The sequence below is a fragment of the Aulonocara stuartgranti genome, assembly GCF_965226115.1.
Source record: "Aulonocara stuartgranti genome assembly, chromosome: 4".
In the NCBI taxonomy this organism is placed as follows: domain Eukaryota; kingdom Metazoa; phylum Chordata; class Actinopteri; order Cichliformes; family Cichlidae; genus Aulonocara; species Aulonocara stuartgranti.
The window spans coordinates 37,634,869-37,655,514 of record NC_138942.1 but is presented as its reverse complement, the minus strand read 5'-3'; the positions used below and the strand labels follow the sequence as shown (position 1 = coordinate 37,655,514).

Genomic DNA, 20,646 nt, shown 5'->3' with positions numbered 1-20,646 from the left:
TACTAGGGATGGGTATCGAAAACCGGTTCTTGTTGAGAACCGGTTCCCACTGTTTCAGTTCCTTGGAATTGTTTGCCATTTTTGCAAACGATTCCCTTATCGACAGGATTTCTAGGCGCAGCCAAGTGGCGGAGGGCTTTCGCTTTGGTGGCCTCAGAATCTCATCTCTGATTTTTGCGGATGATGTGGTTCTGTTGGCTTCATCGGGTGAGGGCCTCCAGCTCGCACTGGAGCGGTTCGCAGCCGAGTGTAACGCAGCGGGAATGAGGATCAGCACCTCCAAATCTGAGGCCATGGTTCTCAGCCGGAAAAGGGTGGAGTGCCCACTCCGGGTCGGGGATGAGTTCCTGCCCCAAGTGGAGGAGTTCAAGTATCTCGGGGTCTTGTTCGCGAGTGATGGGAGAAGGGAGCTGGAGATCGACAGACGGATTGGGGCTGCGGCTGCAGTAATGCGGACGCTGCACCGGTCAGTCGTGGTGAAGAGGGAGCTGAGTGTAAAAGCGAAGCTCTCAATTTACCGGTCGATCTACGTCCCTACCCTCACCTATGGCCACGAGCTGTGGGTAGTGACCGAAAGAACGAGATCGCGGATACAAGCGGCGGAAATGAGCTTCCTCCGAAGGGTGGCTGGCCTCTCCCTTAGAGATAGGGTGAGAAGTTCGGCCATCCGGGAGGGGCTTAGAGTAGAGCAGCTGCTGCTCCACATCGAAAGGAGCCAGCTGAGGTGGTTCGGGCATCTGGTAAGGATGCCCCCTGGGCGCCTCCTGGGCGAGGTGTTCCAGGCATGTCCCACCGGGAGGAGGCCCCGGGGCAGACCCAGGACACGCTGGAGAGATTATATCTCTCGGCTGGCCTGGGAACGCCTTGGTATTCCCCCGGACAAGCTGGAGGAGGTGGCTGGGGAGAGGGAGGTCTGGACCTCTTTGCTTAGGCTGCTACCCCCGCGACCCGACCTCGGATAAGCGGATGAAGATGGATGGATGGATGGATGGATGGATTCCCTTATCGATTCCAGTCGCCCCGAATGACGTCACCGCGTTGCGGAGCGTCATTTACCTGGCAGGAAACACGGCGCGTAAGCGGCTCAAACGCTCAAAAGTTTGGTCATACTTTACGAGAACGGATGACAACAGGGCAACTTGCAATACTTGCAAAGTAGATGTTTCATTTAAGGGAGGAAACACTACGAATATGCAAAAGCATTTGCTCACAAAAGACACGATGACCTTAAATGAATGTCGTGTTTTTAATTCCGCTCCGGACTCGTGAATCTCAACCCAGCAGCAGCGGTAACGTTTGCACGTCCTCGCCCGTTAATGCGGCAGGTAAATAATCAACTAACAGTGCATATTATGTTAGCGCGATCTGCCTTATTACAAACCTGCCATTACTGTGCATTTAGTGACCATGACGAGAGACAGAGTCTGGCTCAGATGCTGGCAGTTCTTGCTGCAGTCTAGCGGTAGCGTCTCCTTTCAGGCAGGATAGACGAATGTCACCGAGCAGTGACCCAGTTTGTGGTAAAAGGTTTGCACCCATTTGCCACAGCAGATGATTTTCAGTAAGTGAATGTGTTTAATTGTAGGCAGGGACATTACTGGATATTCTTGTGTAATTGCTACAGAATAATTTATGTTATACTTTGTTGTTGCTACAGAAGAATATTTATTTTATTATTTTACATTTACAATTTTTTTTCCTGGGGATCCTGTGACACCCCATTGAAGAGCCGTAGGCTGGATCTCTTAAGATCTCACTGTTGGGTTTGTAAGGCCATGTTACTCCTAGATTTCTATCTTGTTCAAAGAGAAGATATAAAACAAAGCTCTAAGCTAATCGACCTTAGTGTTCTCCTTTTTTAAAAAGAATCGATAAGAGAATCGATAAAGAATCGAATCGTTAAACAGAATCGAAAGTGGAATCGGAATCGTGAAAATCTTATCAATACCCATCCCTAGTTGTTACAGCTGCTCGTAGGAGAGTTTGTTTGTAGGAGGTGGAGATGTTCTCAGATCAAGTGCGTAATCGTCTCTTTGTGTAGACGCTAAAATCTGTGAGCCAAAACTCTCTGCTCTGAAACTCTTCACTCAGTCCTCACGCTGAGAGTTTAGAGGCTGAACTTCTTGTTCCTCCATAACACTTTTCATGAAACAGCAGAAATGAGCTTCTGTTTCTCAGCAGTGCGCACACAGAGAACCGATCCTCTCTGCTCAGTCTGAACAAATCAAAGTGAAACGTCAGTGAAAACACAGCTGCTGATCAAACTGTGTCAGATTAATGCCTCAATGTTTCACTGTGAGGTTAAAAAATACATAAAAATGATTTAAAGAAGTAGGAGGCAGATTTTCACAATAAGAGCACTTTGTTTTTAATTCAGTTAATGTCAAACTGTCATCAACACCTCTGTGTTGTCTCTGAGCAGATTCAGGCATTACTCAAATAATAAAGGCTTTCTTTCACTATTATACTTTTCATTAGTCTCCAGGTTGATGATTATAAACAGAATTATTAAAGTTTTTATCATTTCAGGCTGAAAATCAACATGAATTTGGTTCTAATCAAAGAAGCTCCTTTAATGTGTGTCATTAAAATCCTCACACAGACTTAAAAAGGCGACATTAACATTAAACTAAATGAAAGAAGCTTCAGCTGAGAGCTTCATGCAGTCATCATCAGCAGCTCATAGCAGTCACAGCTCTTTATTACGCAGCTTTGCAGGAATTAAAGTGGCTGAAGTGTCAGAGTTTGTGTGAGAAGCTGCTTCATGGACAGCTGTACACACGTCTTTATTATTTCTTCATAAATCAAACACACAGGTTTGTCTGTAGATGATTTAAAGTGTGTCGTTGTGCAGTTAAAGCTGTTGGTGTGACGCCCTGACCTCCTGTGAATGAAACAGCCAATCAGATCCATCAGAGAGAGAGCAGGAAGTGTTGTGTGTTTGTGACAGAACAAGGAAACAGTGATGATGATGAACATAAAGATCCTCTGATGACGTCCTTGTGTTTCCTGTTACAGTAACGCTTGTTCATCTGTTGCTCTCCTACACTTTCCTATTGTTGAGATTATTCTGTTATCATATGTTACCTTATATATGTAATCAAAGTAGTTGAATTATGATACTGCTGTAGATCATATTATACCCTTTAATATAGAGTGTGTGATCAGTATGTAGTTTAGTCCTCATTATACTTTTGAGTTAAAAGAACATAATCATTTTGTAGTTCATTAGATAAGTGTGCATCACTCTGTATCCTTGATCGGCTGTGAATGTCTTATACTGTTTTCTTGACATGCTTTACTGCTGAATCATCAAGAGAAGGTTGTAAGCAGGAGACTTGGTGTCTAGGGAGATAGACAACATTCCACACCCCCACCTTTGCAGGGAGCAGAGAAGACAGGGAGCCGAGGTCATAATTTAGGCGCCGTAAGAGAGAAAGAATGTGAATGTTTAGGCTTTTACGACTAGGTGGGGGCCACTAGAGAGTATAAAAAGCTGAGTAACCCGTCACCATTTTGAGACATGCTGCTGACCCTCTGCAGGCATCTCTCCCGTCCGGACGTTGTAATGCTCTTATGTGTTGAATTGTATGGAAATAAATGATTGTTGATTGAGCATTTATACACCGAGTATTGTCCTTCCTTCAGCCCAAAGATTCAAAGAATTGGGAGATTTCAACAACTTGGTGCCGTGTGACCCGGATCTTTGGTGTGCTGAGGAGGTGCAGATTTGGCCTTTGGTGAGATCGTGAGGCGAGGTGAACAGAGGACCGGTCCAAAAATAAAAAGGTAAGCACAGCCTGTTGTATTATACCAAATGTGCATATTGGGCTTTCCAAATTAATCTGTTCGCTGAGTTACATGTATTTTCACATTAAATTGTCGGTGTCTGGTTTTTGGCGCAAGATACTAACAACATAAGTTGAGGCTAAATTCCAGTGTGTGAGTAAACTGCTTCTACCGAGATACTAATAACATACTACGTTGGACTAGTTGCAGCCCACTTTACCTTCCACATTTAACTTAGTCTAATACTGGCCTCTGTAGCAATAATACATTAGAATTTCTTCTGGAGACGCGGCCATAAGTTCAGTACATTGAAGTCGAGGTTTCGAAGTTTGTTTATGGTTACTGTTAAGTCCTTGCTCCTGCCGGCTATGAAATAGAAGTTGTTTAAGGAAAAGCAGATGCTGGCTCACGGTGTAGTTAAACGCTGGCAACGCCGAAAGCGCAACACGTCCGTAGGTTTTGGTTTATGATACGGCCGTGTTCCGGTGGTACGGCCGTGAAGTGTAGTAGTGGTTGGTGCTGGTTTCAGTACATTGAATAGAGGTTTGACGGTGGTTTATGGTGTCTGTCGAGTCATAAGGGCTGCGGCCGTAAAATAAAGTAAAATTTTACTTGCCAAGAAGTACATAGAGCAAAACCTGGTTTATGGTGTCGGGTATAACTTCAGGGGACGCAGGCATCACTTTTATGATGCGATTTTGCCCCGTTGTGGCGGTCATAACGCAGAGACAGGGGTATTTGGTCTTTGGTTGTTGTGTTTCAAAAGAATTCTAACAGTTGAGCTCAGAGGTTTCTGTGCAAATTTCTGCTGATGAGGAGCGCTCTCTGTGTGTCTCACTGTGGGTGAGTGTGTGCAAAGCGCGCTCTGGGTGCTGTTTTGTGTGACGCGCGCTCTGAGTGTGTTTCTGGGTGTGAAGTGTGAACACAGTCACAGTGACGGTTGATGTGTTTGAATAGGAGGACATTAGTGCGAAGAGGATGCTTTAAGATCTAAGGTTGACGCCTGGTGTACCTGTGGAAACTAATTTGTTCAAGGTGTGGCGACCCTCCTGGTCGTGGACGCGCGGCCAGGCCCAGCGGCGTCTGGATGCCAAGATGGCAACTTGGGAACTGAGGACTCCCGCATAGCTGCAGAATAACTCTGGAACGGCCGTGTAATCACGGGTTCACATTTATTCTGGAATAGAACAAGAGAATGCTTTTACATCTAAGGTTGAGTTCTATCATAGGTGAAATATAAAAAGGTTGAATTCCTCGTTTCAGTGGTTGAAATTGTTGTGTGCCTGTCCCCTGACGAGTGTGAAATTAAATAAAGAGGGAATTTGGAGCCACATAGAGATAGACGGGCATAATTGGGTGTATTACTCTGTGGTGTAATAAGAAAAATAAGAATAAAAAGAGAGATGGTAAGAGGTGTGTAGTGGAGAATTATAGAGAGAGGAATGTGTTGGGAGACTGGCGTGCAGTTTATGCTGTCAAGGTGGGCGGGTTGCCTGCTTATCTGTTTAACAGTGATGAAAATGAAATTAAATAAATCTCTTAGTGTGTTAATACAGGAAGCTGCGGACCTGGACCAACTGCCCCCACAAGCACAGCGGCCGAACCAAAATTATAGGTAATGGGAACCACACCCAGCACGAATCAGCAGCTGTGAAACAGACAGCAGCGAGGACAGAATTAGAGGAGGAATGAAGGTTTTAAGAGCACATGAAATTCGGTTGAATTTTGGGGCCAACGGACTTGTGGAGGTTGGGAAGGCGTCCGGAGCATCACAACAAAAGGTGAAACAAAAGCACACACAAGCAGAGAAATGTGAGAGAAAGGCTCCTTTTAAGGTAACGCCTAGTTTGAGAAAAAGTTAAAATTAACCTGCCTGCCTACAAAATGCACACACATGCAATGAAGAAACAGCTTACACTCATGAACATGTGAAGATTTTCCAACAAGGTTAAAGCAGCGAAACTTAACATACTTCTGTTGTTAAATAATAAAGTTTATACATTACTGACAAAGAAACTCTCTGGGTTGCAGGACAACAATTTAACAAAAAAGAAAAAAGAAACACTGGTCTAACCAACCAGGCAAGACACAACAAATTTAGTGGTAAAAAGATTCAAATTGTGACATGTTTTCTGCTGGTTGATTAATACAAGTGATTTCTGAATGAAAGAAAAGTCCATTTTTGGGCTTTTGAACATGATCTTAAGAATTTTAATATGTACCTGTGTTGTCCTGTCAGCTTGGCGGGTCATGAGTGGATTATATGGTGAGAAAAAACAAAAAAAGGGGGAGAGAAGGCTGACACAGGGCCTGGTCCCGGTGTTTCTCCCCTCTCTGAATGACACAGCCAACACAACATCATTTTCCTGTTCGTTTGTTTTTGTTTTTCGTTTGTTTTGTTCTGTTTTTGTTTTTTCTCTTTATGCTTAATTACAGGCTGCTTTGCGGCCCTGAAAGCCGAGGCTGAACTGGACTCCTGCTCTCCCCTCTACGTGACCCTGACCAAATGCTGCAACATCTGGACCCACAACAACGACCTGAAAATGTCAACAGTGCTGCAGGAATGTGATCTCATGCAGCAGAGACGGAGAGCACTAAACCCAAGGCCCGTTTCACTACACGGGGGAAAATTCTCAGTCAGCTTCAGCTGACAGAGCGGTGACGAGACGCCCGCCAAGCCCGAATGAAAAGTAAGGCCGAGCAAAAGAATGCTGACCTTGATAACTCTGCATTAAAACTGTGCAGGACAGTGACGGACCAACAATGATCATCGGGCAGCAAAAAGGGCGTGACCGAGACAGGAGGAGTAACTGAGGACAGAAGGCACCTCAGAATGGACAAAAAACACAGAAGAAGATGCAGGTTTCACCTGCGGTGAACATCGACACTGGAGAAAGGACTGCCCCAATTGGGGTCAGAACCAGGACGGACTGAACTTTGAGCAGCAGCAGCAGCAATGGTCGCAAACGAACTGAAAAGGAGGGGGGCAGGACCCCAGGGCATGCTTCAGGCCGTGGTTTACCCAGAACACCAGAACAGGAAAGTGATGAACACACACACACACACACACACACACACACACACACACACACACACACACATTGGAATGCTGATTCACTGAGAGTGATGCACACACACACACACACACACACACACACACACACGCTGATGCAATGAAGAATGCTTTGCTTATGCTGATATGCAAAATGCTGCACACAAACATCCCAATGCATAATTTTTATGAGGAGCCATTGATTACTTAGAATGTGTTATATGTCACCTAGAAGGCATTTATGTAGATTTTAGGAATAAGCTCTAAAACGGTTTGGTTATGAAAACAATGTCTGTGCGTGATGTCTGTTTATGGCTCAAGGCCTTGACTGAATTCTTTGCTGTGCTTCACACAGCCCTGATGAGGAACAGTGGCACAGAGTGAAGATGATGAATTAGTGGTGTAAGTTTTAGGAGTACGGCATTTTCTGTGATTGAGTTTTAATTCAAGGAGGAACAAAAGGTGTTACGGCACCTGAGGTTCTCATTCCCACACAATATTGTCCCGGCAGGAAGCAAAACGTTCCTGTGAATTTCTGGTTGATTGTTTGGTTTTGCTCAGCGCTAGCTTGATTTTATCAGTGAGCTTTGGCTTGTGTTCTTTCTCGTAAGCGAGAGAGGGATAGTTTTATGCTTGGACATGTCTGCAACGGGCCCTAGTTTGTGTTACTTTTATTAGTATTTTGTTTGTTACGTCTGTTTTCCTTTTTGTTACAGTGCACTGAGGAAAAAACACATCTGAGATCCACCAGTGGTGATGTGGTGATATTTTGTGAGTTCATGATTTAACAATCAGCTCTTTAAACCAGGCCTGAAAGCGCTATAAAATATTATTACTGTAAACAGTTGCAAAGTATTTTTCTCCATGATTGTAATTGGCTTGGGAGAAATTCACTTATAGGGGACACTGATCACATGAGAAGTCCTCAGTCTAAAAGGATTGCAGCGAGTCAATCCGGTCCAAAAAGAAAAAACAAGGAATTGTTTTCCTTTTAAAATGATGACGTCATCTTGCTGGTGATGGATGCTCGAATAGGTCGCGCGTGAGACTCGATTATCAGCAACATCTGGTATGAATGTGTATGGAGGTATGCATGTGACTGGACTGTGATGGACGGACTGAAAGTTTTGACTGACTTGACACTGAGACAATGACTGCACCAACTTTAGGATTAGTAAATGCCAACAAACAATTCACCCAGCCGGCAAGAGAAGGGTGGATGCTTCGCTTTGTTTTGTTTTGTTCTTGCAGGAGCAGGAGGATAAGAGAGACTGGAGGAGGAGACTGTAGCTTCACAGGCGAGTGTGGAACTGAGATTTAAACCGTTGGTTGTTAATTTTGAGTTACTGATGTTTGCATTAAGAAAAACTGTGCTATAGTAGCTTCGTTTTGATTAAGGTATCATGTTATATTATTGGGAATGCCAAATGATACAGTGGAAAAAACTTTTGATATCACTCATGACTGGAATATGTTACTATTGACCATAGAAGGTCACTGTAAAAAAAGTCAGTTAAAGTTTACAGAGGAAGATCGCCAAAACCTTAACAATGTTTATGAATAACAGGGGAATGGTAGACTTGCCATATTCAAAATAGAGATATGCCAATTTTGTATGAAGCACATGACTGATAACTGTTCTGTCCTGAGCTTTTGTTTTTTATAGCACCCACTTGACCACACCAACAGTTTTCACACCAAAGGAGGGGAATTGCAAATATTGGAGGGAGGAATACTAATAAAAGTGGAAGTTGAGTTTGAACATGAAACACTGGTGATATGAAAATTTCCATGAGTTTATTTGTGTGTTTAATAATTTAGCTATGGTAAGACTTAAGCTTATAATGTGTTAGACTTAGAAATGGTTCATTAATCTTTGATTTCTTCTACACACACATAGATTATGATTAGAATAAGTCCGGAATATAACATTTTGAACCAAAATTTGAATCATTAGAAGAACAATGGATAACAATATTAGATTATCAAGGCTAGGGAGAGAGGTGTTTTGTTTTTCTGTCTCTTGCAGAGAAAGGAACAGACACCAGACGGGGGCACGGAGTTATGAGGACCCCTAACAGCAGAGACAGATGTAGGGACTGCCGAGACAGCAACTGGGGTCAAGTGTCATGACGTTTGGGCTCCTTGAGAAGATGGATCCCATGAACACAGCAATAACCATGAAGGGGTTGGCGGAAACCAGGAACACCAGACCAACGAGGTTCGAGAGGCTCTTGGCAAAAAGGGGGACACGGCGGTGACCACAAACCCATAGATCTTTGTTTGAAATCGGGGCAGAATAATCCCCAGAACTGTGCAACGACTAAAGGGTGGTCTAACCCCGGAGGTCGAAGGAAGAAGCTGAGAATCACCCAACTGGAAGATATTGGTAGCTGCAGCAATAAAAAATAAAGCTGTGGGAAAATTGGGGAGTGATGGGAGTGTCATCTGTAACTGATGGTATGGTTGTAAATCTAACTTTGCTTGCATCTGAACTGCGTAAACACAGAGGTCATCACACATATGGTCCACCCGTTAAAGGGGGACAGAGGGCCTCAGGACCAAGGAGACGTGGACATTGCAACATTAGAGTGCATGTTGTAAGTGATCTCTTTGAGAAAAGAGATCAAAGGGGGAATGTTGAGATTATTCTGTTATCATATGTTACCTTATATATGTAATCAAAGTAGTTGAATTATGATACTGCTGTAGATCATATTATACCCTTTAATATAGAGTATGTGATCAGTATGTAGTTTAGTCCTCATTATACTTTTGAGTTAAAAGAACATAATCATTTTGTAGTTCATTAGATAAGTGTGCATCACTCTGTATCCTTGATCGGCTGTGAATGTCTTATACTGTTTTCTTGACATGCTTTACTGCTGAATCATCAAGAGAAGGTTGTAAGCAGGAGACTTGGTGTCTAGGGAGATAGACAACATTCCATACCCCCACCTTTGCAGGGAGCAGAAGGAGCAAGGAGCCGAGGTCATAATTTAGGCGCCGTAAGAGAGAAAGAATGTGAATGTTTAGGCTTTTACGACTAGGTGGGGGCCACTAGAGAGTATAAAAAGCTGAGTAACCCGTCACCATTTTGAGACATGCTGCTGACCCTCTGCAGGCATCTCTCCCGTCCGGACGTTGTAATGCTCTTATGTGTTGAATTGTATGGAAATAAATGATTGTTGATTGAGCATTTATACACCGAGTATTGTCCTTCCTTCAGCCCAAAGATTCAAAGAATTGGGATTTTTAACACTATAAATAAAGGAGAAAAAGTCCGTTTAGTTTCATTTCCTAGAGCTCAGAGTTACACTTCACATTCCTGCAGTCACATCAGAATCAGATCAGAATCAGAAACTTTATTGTCATTGTCATGAGAACAACGAAATTAAGAATGGTCCCCGATCATTGCATCATCCCTAGCAATATCAAAATATAAATAAAACAATAAAATTCAATAAATAAAATAGATAGAATACTTAAAATACTAATAAGATATAACAGTAAAACATTCACATACATTCCCACACACATGCTTCAGACCGTGCATAGATTAACACAAGAGTGGCGTGATGGACATTTTTTTGTAGTATTCAGATGTGTTATTGCAGTTGGATAACAGCTGTGTTTGAGTCTATTAGTCCTTGCTCTGATTGCCCTGTACCGTCTGCCTGAGGGCAACAGTTCGAACAGGGAGTGGCCAGGATGTGAGGTGTCTTTTATGATGTTTTGGGCCTTTTTAAAACAGTGGGCGTTGTGTAGAACTTCCAGTGTGGGGAGAGGGCAGCCAGTGATCTTTTGGGCGGTGTTAATGATCCCTTGGAGTGCTTTCCTCTGAGCCCCTGTGCAGCTAGTGTACCAGATGCATATGCAGTAAGTTAGAACACTCTCAATGGTGGCTCTGTAGAAGGACACCAGCAGTCTCTGTGTGATGTTATTCCTCCTGAGAATTCTCAGGAAGTACAGTCTCTGTTGGGCCTTTTTCAGCAGCTCGGAGGTGTTCACACTCCAGGAAAGGTTCTCCTCTATATTGACTCCCAGGAAGCGGAAGCTTGCCACCCTTTCTACACAGTCCCCATTTATGAATAGTGGTTGGATCTCTGCCTTTTTCCTTCTGAAGTCTATTATGAGTTCTTTGGTTTTTGAAGTGTTGAGGAGGAGGTTATTGGCCTTACACCATGACGTCAGCTGCTCCACCTCGTCTCTGTACGTAGACTCGTCTCCCTTGGAAATGAGCCCCACCACTGTGGTGTCATCTGCAAATTTCACAAAGATGTTGCTGTGGTGGCGAGGAGTGCAGTCGTGTGTGTAGAGAGAGTAGAGCAGTGGACTGAGCACACAGCCCTGGGGTGAGCCAGTGCTGAGACTCAGGGCTGAGGATGTGTGATGGCCAACTCTGACTCTCTGTCTACGGCCCGAGAGGAAGCTATTGATCCACATGCAGGTGCTGTCTGGAAGCCCCAGGTCTTGTAGCTTGGCCACCAGTTTGTGTGGAAGGATGGTGTTAAAAGCTGAGCAGTAATCCACGAAGAGCATCCGCACATAGCTACCATGCTCTTCCAGGTGAGTTAATGCAGCATGGAGTGCTGTGGCTACAGCGTCTTCCGTGGATCGGTTTGCTCTGTAGGCAAACTGGTGTGGATCCAGGCTGCGGGGCAGGGCTGCTGTGATGTGTCTGCGGACCAGCTTCTCAAAGCATTTCATTACCACTGGGGTGAGTGCCACCGGTCTGTAGTCATTCAGGCCGGTGATGTGGGGCTTCTTAGGCAAGGGGACTATGGTGGAGGACTTCAGGCAGAGTGGGACAGTCGCCTGTGCGAGGGATTTGTTGAAAATCCTGGTGAAGATCCCAGCCAGCTGTCCTGCACAATCCCTCAATATTCGACCTGGCACACCATCAGGACCCGCCGCCTTCCTCGGGTTAACAGCCTGCAGCATGCGCCTCACCTCGTGCTCTTCCAGGGTGAGGGTGGTGCTGCTATGGGTGGCGTGTTGCTGCTGTGGCTCCAATACCTCCGGTACCCTGGTCTCAAAGCGGGCAAAGAAGATATTCAGCTCCTCTGCCAGCTCCAGGTCACCGTCCGCAGCTCCGAGATTGATCTTATAGTTGGTTAGGTGCTGGATGCCTTGCCACACCTGCCGGCTGGTATTACTCTTCAAATGGTCCTCGATCCTCCTCCTATAGTCCCCCTTTGCCTCTCTGATGCCTCTCTTCAGGTTGGATCGGGCTGTGGTGTAGTAATCCCTGTTGCCAGACCTGAACGCAATGTTCCTCTCCTTCAGCAGCTGCCCAAACTAAAGCTTCACTTTGGTCCAACATCTACATGTTAACATGAAACACAGACAGACTCAGAACATCTGGAACATCTGCACTTTGACCCAAACTGTTATTGCAGGATATTTTCTACATATTTCTTATGTTGGACCTGTTTGAACTGTAAATGACCTGTAATCATCTGTAAATGGTGTGAGACACACTGAGGCCACCTACAGGGCAGCTGGGGAACAGCAGGGATCTGAAATCATACGAGACGTTAGTGAGTGAGAAGAACAAACGGACTTAAGATGGCTCGAAGTGATCAAAGTTGATCTAAAACAGAAGATAAATCCACTGATTCTTTGTAAAGTTCATCTGCTGCTCACATGAATCCATGAAAGATTTATTTCACTGAATGTTTCTTCAAAGCTCATTTCAACCTGTTGAAGTCATGAATGAAAGTGCAGACTGAGAGTGGATCACATGATGTTTGAGGTGTGTCATGTGACATGTTCAGTATTGTCACACATGTCTAGATTGTCCCTGATATCATAACTGCTCAAACACTGATGATTATATTTGAAGAATTATTCCTGATGGCAGCAAAGTTTGAATGGAGCTCTCTGTCTGTGCTGATTTGTCGCCCTCTGGAGGTCAAAGCACAAACCTACAGGGCAGGTGAGGAACAGCAGGGATCTTAAATCATACGAGATGTTAGTGAGAAGTTAGAACAAACGGACTTAAGATGGCTCGAAGTGATCAAAGTTGATCTAAAACAGAAGATAAATCCAAAGCAGCATCAGATGAATGTTACCATTTCCAGTTACGGTGCCCTTCATCTAATATGGAAATGTGTTGTTTTTTTGCCGTGTTGTTGTTCTTCCTATTGTGTTTAGGCCAGAGATGCTCTTCAAACAGCTGACAGACATGACCACATTACAAGAACATGGTGTGAGTCTGATTTGATATTCCAGTCAACGCTGAGAGACCTTAACCAGGAAGTCAGAGGTCAGCTGATGCTGCGAGCAGGAAGTGAACCAAGGGAAAGGTCCACTCTACTCAATCTCAAAGAAAATATGCTGGTATTTGTTGATGTTGATGGTACAATAAAAATATATAATATAATAAATAATAAAATATCATGTGATGATGAGATGTGTTGTTGGTGTTTGTATTTTCTGTAAATGTCTTTTTTAATGTAAATGCTTTGTTCCAGACGGACAGGGAATCAGTTGCTGTACGATGACATCATCTTCATGTTGACGAGGAGGGCGAGAAAAACTAGTTTAGTCCTGCAGATGGCGATCTTGCACCGTGTTCAGAGAGCCGACACTGATGGTGCTGCTCTACTCAGCTTACTTTAGCCTGGGTTGGACTCTATATGAGCAGCTTCCACTCTGGTTTCACTCTTAAACACACTTGTTTGATTTCACTTGTAAAAGTTGAAGAATAAATATTTTATTACAAAATTATTTGTTGATGCATTTTTTTAGGGTCAAATATCTTGTTTGATTTGAGGAATGAACTGTTAGGGTGGAAAAAGTGAATCAGGTTAAAATAGTGGTGCTTTATATCAGTGAAGATGTATAATGTAATTTAAAATGTTGATGATGGGTTGTAGTGGGCTTGTACTTACAAAACTGCCTCATTTTATTGGAACGATCCACAGTTGCATCCATTCACGGATGACATCTGACATCATTTGACATCTGGTCTGAACACGTTTGTACACAAGATGCCTCAGTTCTGGATGTTCCCACAGACTCCTCTGTGCACCTAAAGAAAAGGTCAAGGGTCAGCAGCACATGTAGTTGGGACAAGTCTTCATTTACAAACAACAGTCGCATAAACTACACAATGATTTTCCTCCAATGACAACTTTTCACTTGCAGAAATGGTCCTGTGTGATTTCCAGGCTGTGATATAAAAACTAGTTCCTAATGGCAGCGACTCACTCAGTAAACATGTGTTTCCTTCACCAACCTCACACACAGATCCAATAAGATCAGGAAGTGGGCAGTATAGTACAATATGTGTTATTCTGTGCTGCACTGCCCAAACTAAAGATCTGCTGAAGTGTTGGAAATGATCCAGATGTTTATTTTGGACGATACAGCAGAAGATCAGACATGAAAGTGGAGATAACACAGAAGACCTGCAGCAAAGGTCAGAGGTCAGACTGGGCCCTGGATTCAACAATGAGCCAATGATCATCAAGCAGTGACTAAAGCAGAGCCCTGACGTTCTGACATTCATCACACAGTCAGAACAAATGTCTGCTGATGACTTCATCTCATGAAACGACTGATAGATGTCAGTTCATTGATCAGCTGAGCTGCTGATCTTCATCGTCACAGAAACATTCAGCTTGTTTCAATCAGTAAATAACTCCCACTACTCCCAGTTTGAACTGTTCCCACTCAAAATGCTGTGAGAACAATGATCATTGTAGAACTTCACAAACATCACGTGTTGTTTTCCACATGTAAGATCAGCAAACACACAGAAACTTCCTGTTGCCACACACGGCCTCTAAAATCTCTTCCACGCTTTCTGTCTGAAGTCCACTCTCTGTGTCGGATCCACAGGAAACAACAAGATCTTATTAACATGGTTTTCAATGTGTCTCCTTCCAAAAAGTCCAACCAATGAACAAATGTGTGTATTTGTGGAGGCCGAACAAAAGCATGACACATTTCTCTGTTTCTATAAACTGGAGTCAAACACAAACATGAAGAGTTTCACTGACAGACTCCAAAATGCCCCCACAGTGGATCAAAGGGAAATCCTACAGTGTGGCCAGAGACTCTTAATGGCTCCAACATCAACACATCCACAATGTTGGATCCAGTTCTGCCTCACAGAGTTACTAAGACACACCCTCTGCAGCATCACAACAGCTCCACCTGCTTCACCTGCCTCCTCAGCATCTGTACACCTGAAGAGAAAAGAAAGGCTCCAACAGCTCAAATCTACAAAGGATTCATGAAGTTTCATCCAACAATAACATGTTTGCCTTCCACAGTGTGCTGTTAGACACCACTGTACCTCTGCCATTTCAAAAAGAGCAGCTTGGGAACATTTTGGCTCCAAACACTTTGTGTTTAAGTTCTTTGTTTTCTTTGTGAAGCCGACAACATCTGGAGCTTTGTGACTCATAGAAACATCATTTTGTTCTTTAGATGACAGCAGATTGGGACTGAATAATCAATCACTATCAAACCAATAAAGACAAACATGCTGATTTTACAGGAACTTTGTTGGAGAAGCTGCAAAGACATGAAACTGGTGGAGATCCCAAACCAGTTGATAGTGCTGGTTATTCCAAATAAAGCTGTTTCCCTTTGAGATGAAATGACTTTGTGTCCTGATATATAATAAAGATGTTGTTGTTTTTGAGCCCCTGTATTAAAAGTAGTTTAAAGTCAGCTTGAGTTTGATGTCTTTATGTCAAAGCTGCTCATGATGTTGAGCTGCTGATGGAATAAAAACAATATAAAAGCATGTAGTCCAGACTTAAATGTAGCCTGTTGTTAGCTGAGGTCCACACACAGTGTTTGACAGTGTAAAGTGTGTGAAAGGGCTGCTGGTGGAGCTCACTAGGATGAGCAGGTGACCACGAGGTGGAGAGCAGCTGGCCTGGCTTTGACCCGGGCCACGCCCCCTTTCTCTCTGCTTTGCTGTCACTTATCTTCACTGCTCTGTCCAATAAAGCTGAAAAAGGCCCCGAATCAAAGAAATCTGCTGCAGCCTCTGAAATGTCTTCTGTTTCCTTCCCGACGGCTTTTTCACCGTCAGCCCATCAGACAGTCCAGCAGCATTTATGATGATGTCATGATGTTGAAGAGGCTGCTACGGTGGCCTCCCATGACCCCCAGCCTCATCACAGCTGAGATGCAGACATTTGAAACCATTCAGCAGACAACTGAATAACAGTCCAACACAACAGTCTGTGTGCAGACACACACTGACCTTTCATAGAGTCAAACACAGCTGGTTGAGTCATTTCTCTGTGAGTCTAAAGTGAATCTAGTATTTGAAAGTCCACTTCCTGTATTTGTTGTTGAAGACTTCTTCAGCTTCTTCTCAAGGACATCAGCTGCTTGTTTGGCAGCAGAGGCAGTTAAGAAGCTTCCTGAAAAACACTGAACAGTGAGTTCACTGTGGCATATGACAGATTCAGCTTTCTGTGTGCAAATGTGTCTGTGTCGACCTTTCAAATGCTGTTGAATCCAAAACATCAGCGGCTCCTCGGCTGCTCACTTCATGCACTTCTGTCTGTGTGACAGTCCAATGACATCACAGCTGTTTCCAGCCCCAGTGTCTCAGGACTGGACACCTTTAAACATGTCGAGGATCAAACAGCGTCCAGCTAAACACACATGAAACTATCAGAGCTGACAATCATTCCAATAACATCTAATGGTTCATGTATGTAGACACAGGACTACAAGGAAATGGCTCTCAGCATCTGGCTGTGGGAACACATGAGTCCCTGTTTGTGTTCAGATTGTGTGCATGTTTTAGACGTGTGTCACATGTAGAAACACAACAATCCCACAATGACACACAGATGTGTTTGACACAGCTGTGCAGCTGTAAGTTGTTTCTAATGATTCATTGAAGCTCTTCTAACATTCTGGAGACGATCAGTACATGAATCTGTTCAACACGACAACAATTTGACTTCAGTGTGAACGTTTGCATTAAATAACCTTCTTCATCCAGCTGACAGCATCTTCATCCTATGATGTGAACAGTTCCTCCTGTTGATGACAAACCTCTGACAGGATCTGCTTGAGGAGCTTTTTCATGTGCAGCTCTCTGAGCTCAGGGCTGAGCTGCTGTTTCATCTTTAAGAGCTGCTGCCTCCTCGCCGGACTTGTTCTCCTCTTCTTCTCCTAATGACACCATTTCTGCTTCATATTAAATTCAATAAAGATGCTGACATGTATCTGTAGCAACAACATCATTGAATCTAGAACAACTGGAGCCAAACCAGTGGCTCTGCTGGGATCACTGGTGAGCCAACACTTCCTTGTTGATGCAGATTTCAGGGCTTCCTTTTGCTCCTCCGTTATAACTGTTCTCTCTTCTCAACACATGATGACACAAAGGAATCAGCAGTGACAAAGATGATGCTGAAGAGAAGCACACACTTCACACATATAACAGAGCAGTGCAGTTACACACACCTCTGCTCGACATCAGGCCTCAAACAAAGACACAAAACACTAACTTGACTCTAAACAGAAGAAACGAGCAGCTGTTTCTGTTCTGTGCTTATTTATATTTGACACACATGCTTCTCTTTGTGCAAACACACATGGCACTATAAGGGTAACCTCGCACACAATGATTGGACAGCACAGTGATGATGCTGGGAGATCCTATACGCAGCAACACAGAAACACTGAGAACTTTAAACAATGATGGAAAGTGTTATAAATGACTTGTTGGCCTCTGATCTGTCACAAACAGCTGAAACGTGTCTCTCATGAGTCACATGAAGGTTTTTGACAGAAAGGACAAAAAGTAGCTGCAGTCAGTTTGTGTCATTTTTATATTTATTCATCTGGGAGAAAAATCTGAGGGACATTAAAATGTGTTTTCAACAGAGACAAGAACATGAATATAACAGAACAGGTAAATGAACATGTTTCAAGTAAACAGCTGGACTGATCAGGTCCAAACACAGAGTGATAAACTTGTCAAACAGCTGTCATATCTTTATATAGAAGCTCTTTATAAATGCTGCTCACTGCAGTCTGTTTACTAATAATGTCAAAGTGTTAGAAACACAGAAACATCAGAATGGTCTTTGTTCACAGAAACCTGTCTGGGATCCTTTGTTGTTCTTTTGATGCAGAGTTACATTATAAATATAAAGAGTTATTTCAGAGTCTCATCAGTTTTCCTGCATGTCTTTATTTAACACATCAGCAGGGCTGAAGCTCTCATGTTAAACACACACTGATCTATGGACACGTTCATGTGTTTCTAACAGAACCAGGCTGTTATCAGCCTGCACTAACATTATGTCACACACACTGAATGTAACAGTGACAGTTTACATCATCACACAATCAGCTGTGATTGTTTCACTGTCATCAAACGAGTCAACAGGAAGTAGAATCAATAGAAACCAATCATTTCCTGACAGCATGTCTGATGGAAATAAGTGCAGATTATGTATGAAGTCTAACTGCACACAGTAACTGTGTTACAATAAGGACTTAACAGCGCCCTCTGCTGGAGTGTTTCAGTACTGCGTTAACTAGAATACACCACCTCCTCCTCACACCACCTGCTACAGCTCTACTCTTCTATGACTACAGTCATCCACAGCACTGATGTGAGGTCACATGGTTCATATGTAAGGAGCACAGCTGACCTCAGGTCAGTTTAATGACTGTGAGCAGCAGCTGTGTTATTGTCACTGTGACAGGGAGACACTCTCAGACACAGCGCTCATGTCAGCTTGTTCTCATGCAGGAGGATCAGGAGCTCCATGTTTGTCTTTCTGTTTGAATCATGATGTGTTTGTGCCATCAGAGTCTGTCATGAGTACTCAGGGTTTCACAGCAGCTCTTCTGGATGCTGACGAGGACTCCAACCTCATGTTTCACCTCTCTGTGAACACTCGTGTTTCTTCTCTGGGCTCATCTGGACAAAAACACCTTTCTGTGTTTGGCTGCAGCCTCATTCTGACTGACAGGAAGTGTGTTATCCATGAGCTGCACTTCTGTGAGGAAGTTTCCTGCTGTGTTTCCTGTCTGTGGACAAACACGAGTGTTCCAGCTGAGGACTTGGTTCCTTCCACCTGTCCATACAGGACATCACGCTGTCTGCAGCTCTGTAAATGCAGCTCCAGGTCCTTCCACGTGCTGCTCTGTATTTGTGCAGTTTGTAGTGTGTCCTGGGAAACGTAGCACACATGGTGTTCTTCTGCTGTTTCCTCCTTTCACTGAGTGTGAAACACTGACGCTGTGCTGTTGTTCACAGAGGGGAGCTGATTCTAGCTGCAGCTGGACTCTGTCATCTAACTGAATGTGTTGGTGCTGATCACGGGGCTCTGAGGGGGGAGCAGCAGGAGGACTCTGGATGCTGACGTCAGTGTATCTGTGGAAGCTCCCACAGCGTGTCTGTCATTCAATATTGTGCTGTATATTGTATCTATGCAAAGATGAACAGACTGTGTGTTCACTGGTCTCTGTGCTGCAGCTCTGATGTCATCATCACTCCCTCCTCCACCCTCAGCAGTCCCAGCATGCTGCTGTGGTGCACCCCACCCTCACTCTACACCTGAGCCACAGACCACACCCTCCACCTCAATATACACCACAGTTTTCTCTGCTGTGGAAATGAGATCAGGAGGAAATCATCATTATTATTATTTAATAAACGCTCACATTAATGTGGGCTTATTTGTTTCATATTAGAAACATTAGTTGAGTGTTTTTAGTATAAAATGGTCAAAGTCCCTCTTTTTGCTCCTCCCCTCACCTGTGGATGGGCGGTGCTGTTACCGTGGTGACAGCTTGGATGTGTTTCAGTCCTGCCTGGTTATCACTGCAGGAATCTTTCACATTTATTACAGGTAATAACTCTGATTTTTCTGTGTATTATGAACCAAATGTATCCTGATACACACAGAGATGGATGAGCAGAGGTTGTTTTTGCAGTTTATGTAGTTACTATGGACTTAATGCATACATATTATTAAAATTAGGGCTATAACAGTTGTATTGATGTATAGCAACTTGAAATGCTCCCACAAATGGCTCCACAGCATGTAAAAATATAACAAAAGCTCTGGCGGACTTGGTTCTGTGGTCAGTCTTAAAGGGTGAAGTTAAACTCTGTAATCTTCACTGTGTCACAGAGTTCAGTGAGTCCCGTTATTCACAGTATCAATCAGATCATCAGAGAACAGCTGATCAGCAATCAGTGGTGCCAACAGCGCCTCCTGTGGTGAGAGGATGCAATAATGCAATGTAGCATTTTTCCACTCAACACTTGCAGTCATGGAAACTGTCTGTTGGATCTGTGTGACGTTGCTTTCTTGGTTAGAGTTCCTCACAAATGTCCAGATGATTCTTCTAATGAGGCGTCGACCATGTTTGCAGCTCTTTGGAAGAAAACGTCGCCCTTTGCCATCCTTACTTTTCTTTGACTTCTTCAAATGCAGCTGAACTCCAGCTGGTATTTTCTTGGACTTTGCAGCTGTTTCTGGTCATCAGTTCATTCCTGCAAACCTCTGAAGCTGAACAACAATGATGCTGCATTGCTGGCTGATCCCAAAAGGTTGATTCTGTTCATCTGGACGTTTTCAGAAACGTTTGCTCACTGATCAGGTGACTTCTTCAGTCTCAGCTGACTGCAGCTTTACAAGCTTACAAACAGCACATTTGCACAATGACTGAAAGCAGCAGCACCTGATATATATGATACTAATATAATACATATACATATATAATCCATACTAATGATGAAGGAACTGAGCTCACAGTCCATTGTTCATTCAGTGAACTACTCAGTT

The 20,646-nt window shown here is 43.7% G+C and overlaps 1 protein-coding gene and 1 long non-coding RNA gene across 2 annotated transcripts in view; one reads left to right on the top strand and one right to left on the bottom strand.

Annotated features, from left to right (window-relative positions):
- The window catches only part of LOC309705063, a 270,569-nt gene that overhangs the window by 189,593 nt on the left and 60,330 nt on the right, over positions 1-20,646 (top strand). The gene's annotated exons all lie outside the window — the stretch shown is intronic.
- The window catches only part of LOC309704923 (uncharacterized protein), a 535,689-nt gene continuing 534,820 nt past the window's right edge, over positions 19,778-20,646 (bottom strand). Inside the window, exon 17 of the mRNA XM_082530433.1 lies at positions 19,778-20,646. This exon is cut by the window's right edge and continues 816 nt beyond it. The gene's annotated coding sequence lies outside the window, so the exon portion shown is untranslated.